Source organism: Arachis stenosperma, chromosome 7 (assembly GCF_014773155.1).
Source record: "Arachis stenosperma cultivar V10309 chromosome 7, arast.V10309.gnm1.PFL2, whole genome shotgun sequence".
Taxonomy (NCBI): Eukaryota; Viridiplantae; Streptophyta; class Magnoliopsida; order Fabales; family Fabaceae; genus Arachis; species Arachis stenosperma.
The window spans coordinates 12,296,891-12,312,992 of NC_080383.1; the positions used below are offsets into that span (position 1 = coordinate 12,296,891).

At 41.2% G+C, this 16,102-nt stretch overlaps 1 pseudogene; it reads left to right on the forward strand.

The window, feature by feature from the left end:
* LOC130939396 (uncharacterized) overlaps positions 1 to 16,102 on the forward strand; it is a 125,646-nt pseudogene that overhangs the window by 100,047 nt on the left and 9,497 nt on the right.

The window sequence follows — 16,102 nt, forward strand, 5'->3', positions numbered from 1 at the left end:
TCTTCCAAAAAGAAATATACATGCTCAGAACAATTGTTACCTTTTCTCCCAATTGGCTAGAGAATTGGTTTATATTCTTGATGATTGGGCACCAGTTCTTTTGAAAATCTTTTTCAAAAATAATTTTTTTCTTTGATTGAATCTTGTGCCAAACTCTAAGTTTGGTGTTTTCTTGTTGATCTTTCTTTAATTTTCGAAAATTTGTCTTGGTTTTCTTAAAATTTTAAGTTTGGTGTTCTTTCTTTTGTTCTTGATGTTCTTGTGAATCTTCAAGGTGTTCTTGAGTCTTTCTTGTGTTTTGATCTTAAAATTTTTAAGTTTGGTGTTCCTTGGTGTTTTCCCTCCAAAATTTTCGAAAATAAGGAACATTGGATCTAAAAATTTTAAATCTTGTGTCTTTTGCATATTTTTCTCTTTCATCATAAAATTCAAAATTCAAAAAAAATATATACTTTCTAACTAATTTTGAACTACATTTTTCGAAAATTTTATATAAAAATTCAATTTTCAATTTCAAAATATTTCCAATTTCTTTTATTTATTTCGTTTTTATTTTATTTTATAAAAATTAATTTTCATAAAATAAATAATATCAACATACATATCATCTCTTTTATTCCATCATGAAATTAAGTGGGAATGAACAGTCCAGGAGGACTCTGGGGTCATATGCTAACCCCACTACTGCTTCATATGGGAGTAGTATCTGTATACCCTCCATTGGAGTTAGTAGCTTTGAGTTGAATCCTCAGCTCATTATCATGGTGCAGCAAAACTGCCAGTATTCTGGTCTTCCATATGAAGAACCTACAGAATTTTTGGCACAATTTTTACAAATTGCTGACACAGTACATGATAAAGAAGTAGATCAGGATGTCTACAGATTATTACTGTTTCCATTTGCTGTAAAAGATCAAGCTAAGAGGTGGTTAAATAACCAGCCTAAGAACAGCATAAAAACATGGAAACAGCTGTCAGAAAAATTCCTGAATCACTATTTCCCTCCAAAACGGATGACACAGCTAAGGCTAAGCATCCAAGGCTTCAAACAAGGAGATAATGAATCCCTTTATGATGCTTGGGAAAGATACAGAGAGATGCTAAGAAAATGCCCCTCTGAAATGTTTTCAGAATGGGTGCAATTAGACATCTTCTACTATGGGCTTACAGAAAAAGCTCAGATTTCTCTAGACCACTCAGCTGGTGGATCTATACATATGAGAAAAACAATTGAAGAAGCTCAAGAGCTTATTGATACAGTTGCCAGAAATCAGCATCTGTACCTAAGCAGTGAATCTTCCATGAAAGAAGAGATTAAAACAGTAACTGCTGAACTCAGTTCGGTAGATCAGGCTAATGAATTCAATCAGCAATTAGACTTTCTAACTCAGCAGCTAGCCGAATTCAAGGAAATATTACAGGAAACAAGAATGGCTAACAGGAATATGGAAGTACAGTTAAAGCAGACAGAAAAACAACTATCAAAACAAATAACAGAAGAATGCCAAGCAGTTCAACTAAGAAGTGGGAAAACATTAAATACCTCACTTCAAAACAGCAGGAAGCCAAGAAATGAACAAATGGCTACTCAAAATCCCTCTAAGGACAATCAGAGCCCAGCGAGGAATAATGCTGGCGCTGAACGCCCAGCCCATGCTCATTCCTGGCGTTCAACGCCAGAAACAAGCATGAATCCGGCGTTGAACGCCCAAAGGGAGCATAGTTCTGGCGTTCAGACGCCCGTAACAAATGGGGAGGTGGCGTCTAACGCCACTCCAGCTTCCACCCCTGGCATTCAAATGCCAGTGGGGGATCAGTCACATACAAGTGCTGATGACAACCCTTCTAAATAGGCTTCCTAATCCACTTCTGTAGGTAATAAACCTGCAGCAACTAAGGTTGAGGAATACAAAGCCAAAATGCCTTATCCTCAAAAACTCCGCCAAGCGGAACAGGATAAGCAATTTACCCGCTTTGCAGACTATCTCAGGACTCTTGAAATAAAGATTCCGTTTGCAGAAGCACTTGAGCAAATACCCTCTTATGCTAAGTTCATGAAAGAGATCTTAAGTCATAAGAAGGATTGGAGGGAAACTGAAAAAGTTTACCTCACTGAAGAATGCAGTGCAGTCATTCTGAAAAGCTTACCTGAGAAGCTTAAAGATCCTGGGAGCTTTATGATACCATGCACATTAGAGGGCACTTGTACCAAGCAAGCTTTATGTGATCTTGGGGCAAGTATCAACCTAATACCTGCATCTACTATCAGAAGGCTTGGTTTAACTGAAGAAATCAAACCAACCAGGATATGTCTTCAACTTGCTGATGGCTCCATTAAATACCCATCAGGCGTGATTGAAGACATGATTGTCAAGGTTGGGCCATTCGCCTTTCCTACTGACTTTGTGGTGCTGGAAATGGAGGAGCACAAGAGTGCAACTCTCATTCTAGGAAGACCTTTCCTAGCAACTGGTCGAACCCTCATTGATGTCCAAAAAGGGGAAGTAACCTTGAGAGTCAATAAGGAGGAGTTCAAGTTGAATGTTGTCAAAGCCATGCAACATCCAGACACCCAAAATGACTGCATGAGTGTTGATATTATTGACTCTCTGGTAAGAGAGGTCAATATGGCTGAGAGTCTCGAATCAGAGCTAGAGGGCATATTTAAAGATGTTCAGCCTGACCTGGAGGAATCAGAGAAAATAGTAGAACCTCTGAAAATCCCTCAGGAAGAGGAGAAACCTCCTAAACCCGAGCTCAAACCATTACCACCATCCCTGAAATATGCATTTCTGGGAGAAGGTGATACCTTTCCTGTAATTATAAGCTCTACCTTAGAGCCACAGAAAGAGGAAGCACTAATTCAAGTGCTAAGGACACACAAGACAGCTCTTGGGCGGTCCATCAGTGATCTTAAGGGCATTAGCCCAGCCAGATGCATGCACAAGATCCTATTGGAGGGTGACGCCAAGCCTGTGGTCCAACCACAAAGGCGGCTGAACCCAGCCATGAAGGAAGTGGTGCAAAAGGAGGTCACTAAATTACTAGAGGCTGGGATTATTTATCCTATTTCTGACAGCCCCTGGGTAAGCCCTGTCCAAGTCGTCCCTAAAAAGGGAGGCATGACAGTGGTTCACAATGAAAAAAATGAACTGGTTCCTACAAGAACAGTTACAGGGTGGCGTATGTGTATTGATTATAGAAGGCTCAATACAGCCACCAGAAAGGATCATTTTCCTTTACCATTCATAGACCAAATGCTAGAAAGACTAGCAGGTCATGAATACTACTACTTCCTGGATGGATATTCAGGTTATAATCAAATTGCAGTAAACGGCATTCACATGTCCATCTGGAGTATTTGCATACAGAAGGATGCCATTTGGCCTGTGCAATGCACCTGCAACCTTTCAGAGGTGCATGCTCTCAATTTTCTCTGATATGGTGGAAAAATTTCTGGAAGTCTTCATGGATGACTTTTCAGTATTTGGAGACTCATTCAGCTCCTGTCTTGACCATCTAGCATTTGTTCTAAAGAGATGCCAAGAGACTAACCTGGTTTTAAACTGGGAAAAATGTCACTTTTTGGTGACTGAAGGAATTGTCCTTGGGCACAAAATCTCGAACAAGGGAATAGAGGTGGATCAAGCTAAGGTAGAGGTAATTGAAAAATTACCACCACCTGCCAATGTTAAGGCAATCAGAAGCTTTCTGGGGCATGCAGGATTCTATAGGAGGTTTATAAAGGATTTTTCAAAAATCGCCAAACCTCTGAGCAACCTGCTAGCTGCTGACACGCCATTTATCTTTGATAAAGAGTGTCTACAGGCATTTGAGACTCTGAAAGCTAAATTGGTCACAGCACCAATCATCTCTGCACCAGACTGGACATTACCATTCGAATTGATGTGTGATGCCAGTGACCATGCCATTGGTGCAGTGTTGGAACAAAGGCATGACAAGCTTCTGCACGTCATTTACTATGCCAGCTGTGTTCTAAATGACGCACAGAAGAATTACACAACCACAGAAAAAGAGCTACTTGCAGTGGTTTACGCCATTGACAAATTCAGATCCTATTTAGTAGGGTCAAAAGTGATTGTGTACACTGATCATGCTGCTCTTAAATATCTACTCACAAAGCAGGATGCAAAACCCAGACTTATAAGATGGGTGTTGCTTCTGCAAGAGTTTGATATAGAGATAAGAGACAGAAAAGGGACAGAAAACCAAGTAGCAGATCACCTGTCCCGAATAGAACCAGTAGAAGGGGCGTCCCTCCCTCTCACTGAGATCTCTGAAACTTTTCCGGATGAGCAACTCTTTGCCATCCAGGAAGTGCCATGGTTTGCAGACATTGCAAACTACAAGCCAGTGAGGTTCATACTCAAAGAATACAGTAGGCAGCAATCAAAGAAATTAATCACAGATGCAAAGTACTATCTTTGGGATGAACCATATCTCTTCAAGAGATGTGCAGACGGAGTAATCCGTAGATGTGTGCCTAAGGAAGAAGCATAGAAGATCCTATGGCACTGCCATGGATCACAGTATGGAGGACATTTTGGAAGTGAGCGAATAGCCACAAGAGTCCTCCAATGTGGCTTCTACTGGCCTACTCTCTATAAAGACTCCCGAGTGTTTGTACTTAATTGTGACAGTTGCCAAAGATCTGGCAATCTACCTCACAGTTATGCCATGCCTCAACAAGGAATCTTGGAGATTGAGTTGTTTGATGTATGGGGCATTGACTTCATGGGACCTTTCCCACCATCATACTCAAACACTTATATTCTGGTGGCAGTGGATTATGTATCCAAATGGGTGGAGGCTATCGCAACACCCACTAATGACACTAAAACAATGTTAAAATTCCTCCAGAAACACATCTTCAGCAGATTTGGTATCCCTAGAGTATTAATCAGTGATGGGGGCACTCATTTCTGCAATAAACAGCTTTACTCTGCTCTGGTTCGTTATGGAGTTAGCCATAGGGTAGCTACTCCATATCACCCACAAACTAATGGGCAAGCTGAAGTCTCAAATAGAGAACTCAAAAGAATCCTGGAACGGACTGTAATTAACCGTAGAAGGGATTGGGCAAGAAGCTTGGATGATGCTCTGTGGGCATACAGAACAGCATTCAAGACCCCTATAGGGACCTCTCCATACCAGCTTGTGTATGGAAAGGCATGTCACTTGCCAGTGAAACTGGAACACAAGGCCTACTGGGCAACCAGATTCCTGAACCTTGATGCCAAGTTAGCTGGAGAAAAACGATTGCTCCAGTTAAATGAGCTAGAGAAATTTAGACTCAATGCTTTCGAGAATGCAAAAATTTACAAAGAGAAAGCAAAAAGATGGCATGATAAGAAATTGTCATCCAGAGTCTTTAAGCCAGGGCAGAAAGTTCTGCTATTTAATTCTAGGCTTGATGCAATAGCATATTTACTATATTAGCTAGTTAATTTAGTCGGTTTTAGCTTTGTTTCATTCATTTTCTCTAAATAAACAAGTCTTTTTATGAGTTTAGTCTTCATGCATGAGAATACCAAGGAACATGTGATTTTAGCCAAATTCATGCAAATAATTTAAGGAATACATACATGAATGAGTATGAATGAATCTCATGAAATTTATTGCATGAATTGGTAAGACTTTGAAGCTATTTCCCCTGTTGATGATAGGTGATGAAACAAGAAAGTAGGGAAGCAAGAATGAAGCAAACTGGGCAAGAAGAAGAAAAGTTGTTGGCGTTGCCAACTTGGAGAAAGGGTGAGTGTTTGAGAGCAACGCCCAACAATGTAAGGCAGCCCTGGAGAGCAAAGGTTGCACGTTGCCAACTTGGAAAAGGGTGAGTTGTTGAAGGCAACGCCAAGACAGCCCTGGAGAGCACACTTGCACGTTGCCAACTTGGAGAAAGGAGTGAGTTTTTATGGGCAACGCAGGCAAGCAAAGAGTTGAGCCAAGGAGAGTGTCGAGGGCGTTGCCAACGCCAGGAACCATAGGCGTGTTCTTTGGCAACGCACACAAGCAAGCTTGGCCCAAGAGGAGGAGAAGCTGGCGTTGCCAACGCCAAGAACCATAGGCGTTATTCAAGGCAACGCCAAGCAATCTTGGGGAGCTAGTTCAGAGCCTCGAGCACGTTGCCAGCCTAAAAATGAGGGGCGTGTTTGAGGACAACGCAGGCAAACAACGCTGAATGGAAAACTTGGCCCAGGAAAAGGAGATGCACGTTGCCAACGCCAAGTTATGAAGGCGTGTTCCTTGGCAACATAGCAAGCAACTTTGGCACCAAAGGGGAGTTCGAGCACGTTGTTGAGCTAGGAACCATGGGCGTGTTCCTTGGCAACGCATGCAAGCTAGGAGTATGGGCACACGAGAGCGTTGCTAACTTGGAAATGAACTGGCGTGTTCTTCAATAACGCCAGGGACAAGATCTTGGGCCAGCAAATAGAAGCACGTTGCCAATGCCACTTGCATTGGCGTGTTCTAAGGTAACGCCAGGAAGGAATGCTTGGCTAGGCACCAAGTTTTGGAGCTCAACCACGTTGCCAACGCCAGGAAGCATAGGCGTGTTCAAGGACAACGCCAAGCAACAAGCATAGAGCCTTGAGGAAGGCTCGAGCACGTTGCCAACGCCAGCTTCCAAAGGCGTGTTTGGGGGCAACGCAGCAAGCAAAGTTAGGCAAGGAAGTTCACATGAAGAAGCACTCGAGCACGTTGCCAACGCCAGTTTCTAAAGGCGTTATCTAAGGCAACGTGACAAGCAAAATTGAAGGCTAGAGACTAGCCCTGGAGGAAGCACGAGCACGTTGCCAACGTGCTAACAAGGGGCGTGTTTGGTGACAATGCCAGCCTCATTTCTCAGCCTTGGGAGGCTTGGCACGTTGCCAACTTGGGAGAAAAGGGGCGTTATCAGCAACAACTTGGCAGCTTGACCTTACCTTCTTTGAGGAAGCATAACTTGAGCTAGAAAAATCCAATTGAGATGATTCCAAGTGCATTAGAAAGAAGACACTCTGAGCTTTCCAATGATGTATGATAGTCCATATTGAAGCAGAGGATTGACATTCAAATTCTGGGCAACATTAGGCATGAGAGAAGAGTCAAGAAGAAGAAAAGCAAGTTGTTGGCAATAACTTGGGCCAACAACGCCCAAGTCTCAAAGCTCACTCCCAGGAAAATTTGATGCACGTTGCCAACGTGCATTAAGCCTAGAGTTATTGCCAATAACGCCCCTCAATGGGCCAGAACCGATGGCAACTTGCTCTGCTTCCTCTGTTCCTCACAAAGGCCAGCAATTTCTTCAATTGAACCAGAAATTTAACAAAGAATGAAGCCCACATTGCTAGCCCAATCAAAGATCTTTAAAGGAGTTTTGGGACTAATATAAATAGAGATTGAGTTTGTACTTGGGAGGGACTTTGGACACTTAGAATTTTATACTTTTAGCACTTTTACTTTGAGAACTCTCTAGCACTTCCGGGAGGATACCCGGAGAGCTAATTTGGTTTTTCTTGGAACTTTTCTTCTTCAGTTTTAAGCTTTAAGAATTTCCTTATTCTTCTTCTTCTTTTCTTCACACTTAGTTTAGTTTTTGTTGATGGCAATTGTTGTTAAAATTGGAGCTATGACTCACTAAACCCCACTTTCATTAGGGGGAAGAGCTCTGCTTGTTGAATGCATTGATGAACTCCTCTTTTCCTCCTCAATTCTAGTGGTTAATCCAAAGAGGAAACTCTTGTTCTTCAAAGATTCAACCACCATCGAGAGAGGGGTTAATCTATGTGAATTGTGTGGTGAATTTGAGGAATGAGCCACATAATTCAGTTTAGAGTTCATCCTTTCATGATTTCCTTAATCAATACACCTTGGTTGGTATGTGAGATGTAACTTTCCTTGGTTGAGATTATGGGAATTGTGTGGCTGGATTAGAATTGAGCTTCATCTCTTCTCATGAACAACTAGATCACGAGAGTGGCAATTGGTTATGTTGAGAGAAATTGAATCACCAAGAGATTGGGATTCAATTAACCACTTGCCATGGATCTATACCCATGATTGAGAAGGATTTGACTAACATCAATTCATGAAAACCTGCATCTCTGATCCCTAATGATCCTCTCTATCATTACTTCTTATTTCTTTTGCTTCTAGTTGTTTGATTACCCATAACCCAATTCCCTTTTACATTCTGTCAATTTATTATTCTTGTCATCTACATTTTGTTCCTTTAATTCTTGCTATTTACTCTTATGTTCTTTAAATTTATGCACCCTTTAATTCCTTGCCATTTATCTTTGATGTCATTTAAGTTTCTTGCAATTTAAGTTTCAGTTATTTACTTTCATTTTATTTCTATATTCCTGTTCTTAAACTCCCTGCCATTTAAATTCCTGCAATTATGTTCAAAAGTCACATTGCTCATAAAATCAAAATTATGTTCGCTTGACTAAATTTACCATTTACTTAAAGTTGCTTAATCTACCAATCCTCGTGGGATCGACCTCACTCCTAGTGAGTCTTATTACTTGATACGATCCGGTATACTTGCCGGTTGTACGTGATATCTAAATTTTTACGTATCAAGTTTTTGGCGCCGTTGCCGGGGATTGGAAAAGATTGACAATGATTAAGTGAAAGGTGGTTTAGATTAAGCAATTTTTTTTTAGTGTTTTTGTTAAGCCCACTAACTGTTTGATACATTGTTTCACTAACTCTAATTCCACTCTAGTTCTAGAGTATTTCACTTGTGATTTTGGTTTTGTTTGTGTATGTCAGGAGCTAATAGACTTAATACTGAGGACGAGAGAACCCTCCGAAGGAGAAGAAGAGCAGAAAGAGGAAAGGGAATAGTTGGTGAAGAGGAGTCAGAGGGAGAAGATCAAGTCATGGAGGATGAGATGCACAATCCTCCTGGAGGGGTCAACAACAATGATGGACCACCTAGAAGGGTGCTATCCTCTTATACCATCCCTGATCCAAGACATTGTGGAAGCAGTATTGCCACTCCAAGTGTTCAGGCCAATAACTTTGAGTTAAAACCCCAACTCATCACTTTAGTACAAAACAATTGCTCCTATGGAGGGGGACCTCTTGAAGACCCAAATCAACATTTGTCTGTTTTTCTGAGGATATGCAACACAGTGAAGACAAATGGAGTGCATCCAGATGTCTATAAACTGCTGCTATTCCCATTCTCTTTGAGGGACAAGGCCACTCAATGGCTAGAGTCATTCCCCAAGGAAAGCCTTGACAATTGGAATGATCTGATGGGCAGATTTCTAGCAAAGTTCTACCCACCTCAAAGAATCATCAAGTTGAAGACAGAGGTTCAAACTTTCAGGCAAATGGAAGGGGAGTCATTATATGAAGCCTGGGAAAGATATAAGGCACTAATGAGAAGATGTCCACCTGATATGTTTAGTGACTGGGTCAAACTCCAAAACTTCTATGAAGGTTTAAGCTTAGAAGCAAGGAAGGGGCTAGACTACTCATCAGGAGGATCACTCAACATGATGAAAACTGCTGAGGAGGCTCAAGACCTCATTGAGATTGTGGCAAACAATCAGTATTATTACTCATCAGAGAGGCAACATAACCCGGCCCCAAAGAAATGCGTAATGGAGCTTGAAGGTGTTGACGCTATCTTGGCACAAAATAAGTTAATGCACCAACAAATCCAACAACAAATGGAAATGATAACAAAGAGAATGGATGGTTTCCAGCTAGCATCAGTGAACACAACAAATCAACCATCACTTGAATGGAGCCAAGGTGAAGGGACCACTGTTGAACAGCCACAAGAACAAGTTCAATACATGCAAAATACTTCAAATTCTCAGGACGAATTTCATGGTGATACATACAACTCCTCTTGGAAAAATCATCCCAATCTAAGGTGGGGTGAAAACCATTGGCAAAAGAACAACAGCCACAACCACACCCGTAACACAAATAACCAAAATCACCATGCCACCAACACTAACCAATATAGAAAAACACAAAACACATATCAACCACCTCATAATAACTCACAAACTCACCAAAGCAACTTTCCTGCACCAACACCCAACGCACAGAATTACCACACCAATCCACCCAACAACTTTCAACAACAATCAACCCCCATCATATCCCCAATTGACCATCATGAGACTAGAATTTCAAGTCTTGAAGCAACCTTGCAAGCACTTGCTCAAACCACTCAAGCCTTAGCTAAGGGACAAAAGGAACATGAGGTCACCATGAAGAATATTGAGAGACAAGTGGGACAATTAGCCAAACAAGCCGAGCGCCCAACCAATGTTCTCCCAAGTGATACAATACCCAACCCAAGAGAAGAATGTAAAGCTCTGCAGTTAAGGAGTGGCAAGGTAGTTGGTGAAAGTTCGAATAAAGAAGCAGTGGAGATACAAGAGGAAAGGCAGGATGAAGAAAAGGATTCAACATCTAACAAAGGCAAAGAGGTTGTCAAGCCACAAGGCAAACCACCCACTCAAGGAAGCAACCATGATAGCAAGGAGAGTGTGAATCCACAACAAGAAAACAAAAATGAAGGAGTAAAAGCCTATATACCCAAGCTTCCATACCCAACTAGGATACATAAAGGAGCAAAGGACCAACAATTCCCAAGGTTCTTAGAAATCTTCAAGAAACTTGAAATCAACATCCCATTGGCAGAAGCTCTGGAACAGATGCCATTATATGCAAAGTTTCTTAAGGAATTGATCACCAAGAAGAGAAGTTGGCAAGAAAAAGAAACGGTGATTCTCACTCAAGAGTGCAGTGCCATCATTCAAAAGGGACTACCCCCAAAACTCAAAGATCCTGGCAGCTTCCTCATACCCTACACGATTGGGAGCATGGCCATTGACAAATCACTTTGTGACTTGGGAGCAAGCATTAACCTAATGCCCCTTACAATGATGAAGAAAATGATGATTGAAGAGCTTAAACCCACAAGGATGTCACTCCAACTTGCTGACAGATCCATCAAAATACCAAATGGAGTAGTTGAGAACCTCTTGGTGAAGGTGGGAAACTTCATATTCCCAGCCGATTTTGTGGTCCTAGACATGGATGAAGAGGGAAACAATTCAGTTATTCTTGGTAGACCCTTCTTGGCTACAGCTAGAACAATCATTGATGTGGAAAAGGGGGAAATGATTTTTAGAGTGCATGATGAGCAAATGACCATAAATGTTTTCAAAGCAATGCAACACCCCGTTGAGAAAGAAAGTTGTATGAGGATTGATGTAGTGGATTCGTTGGTTGAAGAGGTACTTGACACAAACCATCAAGTGAAACAGGAGGAAGTCCAGAATGTTAAAGGACAAGAAGAGAACAAATTGGAAGCATCAGAGGAACCAAGTGAAGCTATGAAAGAAGAGGCACCACAACAAGAGTTGAAACCACTACCCCCTCATCTTAAATACGCATTTCTTGGTGAAAAGGACAGCTTCCCAGTGATCATAAATTCTACATTGAATGCAGAGGAGGAAGAAAAGCTCCTTGTAGTATTGAAAGATCACAAAGAGGCGTTGGGATGGACCATTGATGACTTGAAAGGCATAAGCCCTGCCGTATGCATGCACAAGATACTTTTAGAGGAGAATTCCAAACCAGTGGTACAACCCCAAAGAAGATTGAATCCCACAATGAAGGAGGTTGTTCAAAAGGAAGTCCTGAAGTTGTGTAAAGCTGGGATCATCTACCCTATATCTGACAGCCCGTGGGTCAGTCCAGTGCAAGTAGTACCTAAGAAAGGGGGGATGACTGTCATTGTTAATGAGAAGAATGAGCTTATTCCAACACGAACAGTGACAGGGTGGAGAATGTGCATAGACTATAGAAGGCTGAATGATGCCACACGAAAAGATCACTTTCCTCTCCCTTTCATTGACCAGATGCTTGAAAGGTTGGCTGGCCATGCCTATTACTGTTTTCTTGATGGATATTCTGGGTATAACCAGATAGTAGTTGACCCCATGGATCAAGAGAAGACTTCCTTTACTTGTCCCTTTGGAGTCTTTGCATACAGGAGAATGCCATTTGGACTGTGTAATGCCCCAGCTACCTTTCAAAGGTGCATGCTATCAATCTTCTCAGACATGGTAGAAAAATTTATTGAAGTATTTATGGATGATTTCTCTGTTTTTGGTGATTCTTTCAATACTTGCTTGCACCATCTTACCTTAGTCTTGAAAAGGTGCCAAGAAACCAATTTAGTCTTGAATTGGGAGAAATGCCATTTCATGGTACCCGAAGGCATCGTTCTTGGTCATAAAATTTCAAGGAAGGGTATAGAAGTTGACAAGGCAAAAGTAGAAATTATAGAAAAACTTCCTTTGCCAACTAGTGTGAAAGCCGTTAGAAGTTTCTTAGGACATGCTGGATTTTATAGGAGATTCATCAAAGATTTTTCCAAAATAGCAAAGCCACTAAGCAATTTGCTGGTGGTAGACAATCCTTTTCTCTTTGATGATGAGTGTAAACAGGCCTTTGAAACTCTAAAAGCTAAGCTCACCACAGCACCAATCATCACACCCCCAAGTTGGGGACTACCTTTTGAACTCATGTGTGATGCAAGTAACCTTGCAATTGGTGCTGTGTTGGGGCAGAGGAAGGAAAAGAAGCTTCATGTTATCTACTATGCAAGTAAGGTATTGAATGAAACTCAAAAAAACTACACCACAACAGAGAAAGAGCTACTAGCTGTGGTATATGCTTTTGATAAGTTTAGACAATATTTGATTGGATCTAAAGTTCTAGTGTATACTGACCATGCTGCTCTTAAGTATCTTATGTCAAAACAGGATGCCAAACCAAGGCTAATCAGATGGGTGCTACTCCTACAAGAGTTTGACATTGAGATAAAAGATAGAAAGGGCAATGAAAATCAAGTTACTGACCACTTATCAAGGCTACCACAAGATGTATGCCAGGACAACCTTCCATCAATAAATGAAGAATTTCCAGATGAACATCTCTTGCAAATCCAACATGTCCCTTGGTTTGCAGATATGGCCAACTACAAGGCGGGGAGAATCATTCCACAAGAGTACACAAAACAACAAGTCAAGAAGCTGCTACATGAGGCTAAGTTCTTCTTCTGGGATGAACCATTCTTGTTCAAAAGATGCCCAGATGGAATGATAAGAAGGTGTGTGTCAGAAGGTGAGATGAAGGACATACTATGGCATTGTCACAACTCTAGTTATGGTGGTCATTTTGGGGCCGAAAGAACAGCCGCAAAGATCCTTCAAAGTGGTTTCTACTGGCCCTCAATCTTCAAGGATGCTAGAGAGTTTGTGAGTCATTGTAATGAATGTCAAAGAACAGGGGGTTTGTCAAAGAAAAATGAGATGCCTCAGAAGTTCATTTTGGAAGTGGAACTCTTTGATCTGTGGGTAATAGATTTCATGGGACCTTTTCCTCCATCTTACACATTCAAATACATTTTGGTAGCAGTAGAGTATGTCTCCAAATGGGTAGAAGTAATAGCCACCACCACATGTGATACCAACGTGGTCTTGCAATTCCTCAAGAAGAACATCTTCACTAGATTTGGAGTACCCAAAGGACTTATAAGTGATGGGGGAAGCCACTTCTGCAACAAGCAACTAAATTTTTTACTCCACAAATATGGTGTTACTCACAAAGTAGCTACCCCATACCACCCACAAACCAATGGGCAAGCTGAACTTGCCAACAGAGAGCTAAAAAGGATCTTGGAGAAAACTGTGGGAACAACAAGAAAGGATTGGGTTAGAAAGCTGGATGATGCACTTTGGGCATATAGGACAGCCTTCAAGACACCCATAGGAAAATCTCCATTTCAGCTGGTGTATGGAAAGGCATGCCACCTCCCTGTGGAGCTTGAACATAAGGCCTTTTGGGCCACCAAACTTCTGAATTTAGATGCTCAAGCAGCAGGAGAGAAGAGGTTGCTACAACTCAATGAACTGGAGGAGTTCAGATTGGAGGCATATGAAAATGCCAGAATATACAAAGAAAGAGCAAAGAGATGGCATGATAAGAAAATCTCTCAAAGAACATTCGAACCAGGCCAAAGAGTGTTGTTATTCAACTCAAGATTGAAGATTTTCCCTGGGAAGCTGAGGTCTAGATGGACTGGCCCGTACACCATCATCAAAGTATCACCTCATGGCTATGTCGAATTACTAGATGAAGCCTCAAAACAAACCTTCACAGCTAATGGACATAGGGTGAAGCATTATTTTGGTGGCCCCTGGAGCAAGGAAGAGAGTGTGCAACTCTTAGCATGAGCAAAGAAGCTGCAGTGTCAAGCTAAGGACAATAAATAAGCGCTTCATGGGAGGCAACCCATGCACAGGGAGTCTTTTATTTTCATACTTTAGTAATCAATAATGAGAGGTTGCATCATATACATCTAAGAGAATAAAAAGTAGACTAGTACATAGTGTATGCAAGGCACTAAGTTTGGTGTGGCCAATCTTGAAGTAATGGTAAAAGTTTGTTCTACAACACTTAGCCACAAACTAAGTTTGGTGTCCATACATACACGAAAATGCTAGACTATGAAAGTACAGTCATCTATTTTAGTTATATGAAAGCAACTATTAAAAAAAAAAAAACCCGAGAAAAGAGATTGAAATAGCATACAAGGTAGGTAAGATACTAAGTTTGGTGTGGCCATCTTTGGAGTTAACTCCATAGAACACTTAGTCACAAACTAAGTTTGGTGTCTTTAATTCATAAATTTTAATTTTGCTTAGTCAATTTTGCATAGGAATATCATCATAAGTTGTTAGCTAGTAATGTCACTTTAAGAATCTCAAGCTTTTGGAATTTTGTTGCAGGAAAGAAAGAAAGAAGTGATGGGGAATCTTGGAAGGAGGTCACGGATGCACAAGGAAGGGAAAGTCACATGAGTCTTGAACTTTGTGCATTGGAAAAAAATAACTCAACATGCATTGGGCACAAGGAAGCATGCTCCCCATGCTATGACCGAACCCCTAGAACCATATATCTCACCACGGAAATCACTAGAACCATGCATCCTCACCAAAACTCACTTTAAATACTTCAACCATATTCATCAAACCTCACTTTTCCTCACTCATCCTTCTACCCCTCCATAACCCCATTTCATCACCCGAACTCACACTCAACCTCCAACTTATTCCGTGTTTCACAAATTCTAGCCTTGAACCTCATCTTTACCCAACAAAACTCTTGAAGCATTACATCTCTCCACATAACCGAAACACTCCACCCCCTTCACCATCATTTTCTATCTTCTCTAAGTCACCTTGCTCGTCATATACCTCTCCCTTTCACAATTATCTTCTTTATGCTTGAGGACAAGCATTCACCTAAGTTTGGTGTTGGGGAGATTCAACCCTTGCAAGTGAATCTCAATGGCCTCATCATCAAGGGATAGGAGAGAAGATGAAGGACAAAACACCTTTGATCAAAGAAGATTCAAATCCAAACACAACGAGCGTATCTTTAGCTGGATGTCAAGCAAAGATGTTGTTCCGGAGTTACCCTTCAAGCTAAGAAAAGATGAATACCCTGAAATACAAAAAATAATCAGGAAAAGGGGATGGGAGCTTCTCTGTAACCAACCTCAAGAAGTGAGCATGCTTCTCATCCATGAGTTCTACACTAATGTGATCAGAGAATTTGATGATGAAGAACCATACATGAGTTATGTAAGAGGTGTGACTGTTGATTTTAGTCCGGACACCATCAACAGGGTGTTAAAAGTCAAGCCAAAACGGTTCAAACGAGCTAGCTATGAAGAAAGGGTTGAAAATGACCCAAGATATGTGGATGTGGTAAGTGACTTATGCAGAGTAGGCACGGATTGGGTGTTGGATTCACATGGACAACCACTCAAACTTCGGAGAGGTGATCTCATACCTCAAGTAAAAGGATGGCATGACATAGTGAGGAGATCATTGATCTCCACTTCAAATAACTCTGAGGTAACGGTGAATAGAGCAATAATGATCCACTGCATAATGAAAGGAGGGGAAATCAATGTTGGAGAAATTATAGCCACGAACATCATTGACATAGCTCAAAAGGTCAAAGAGGACAGCTG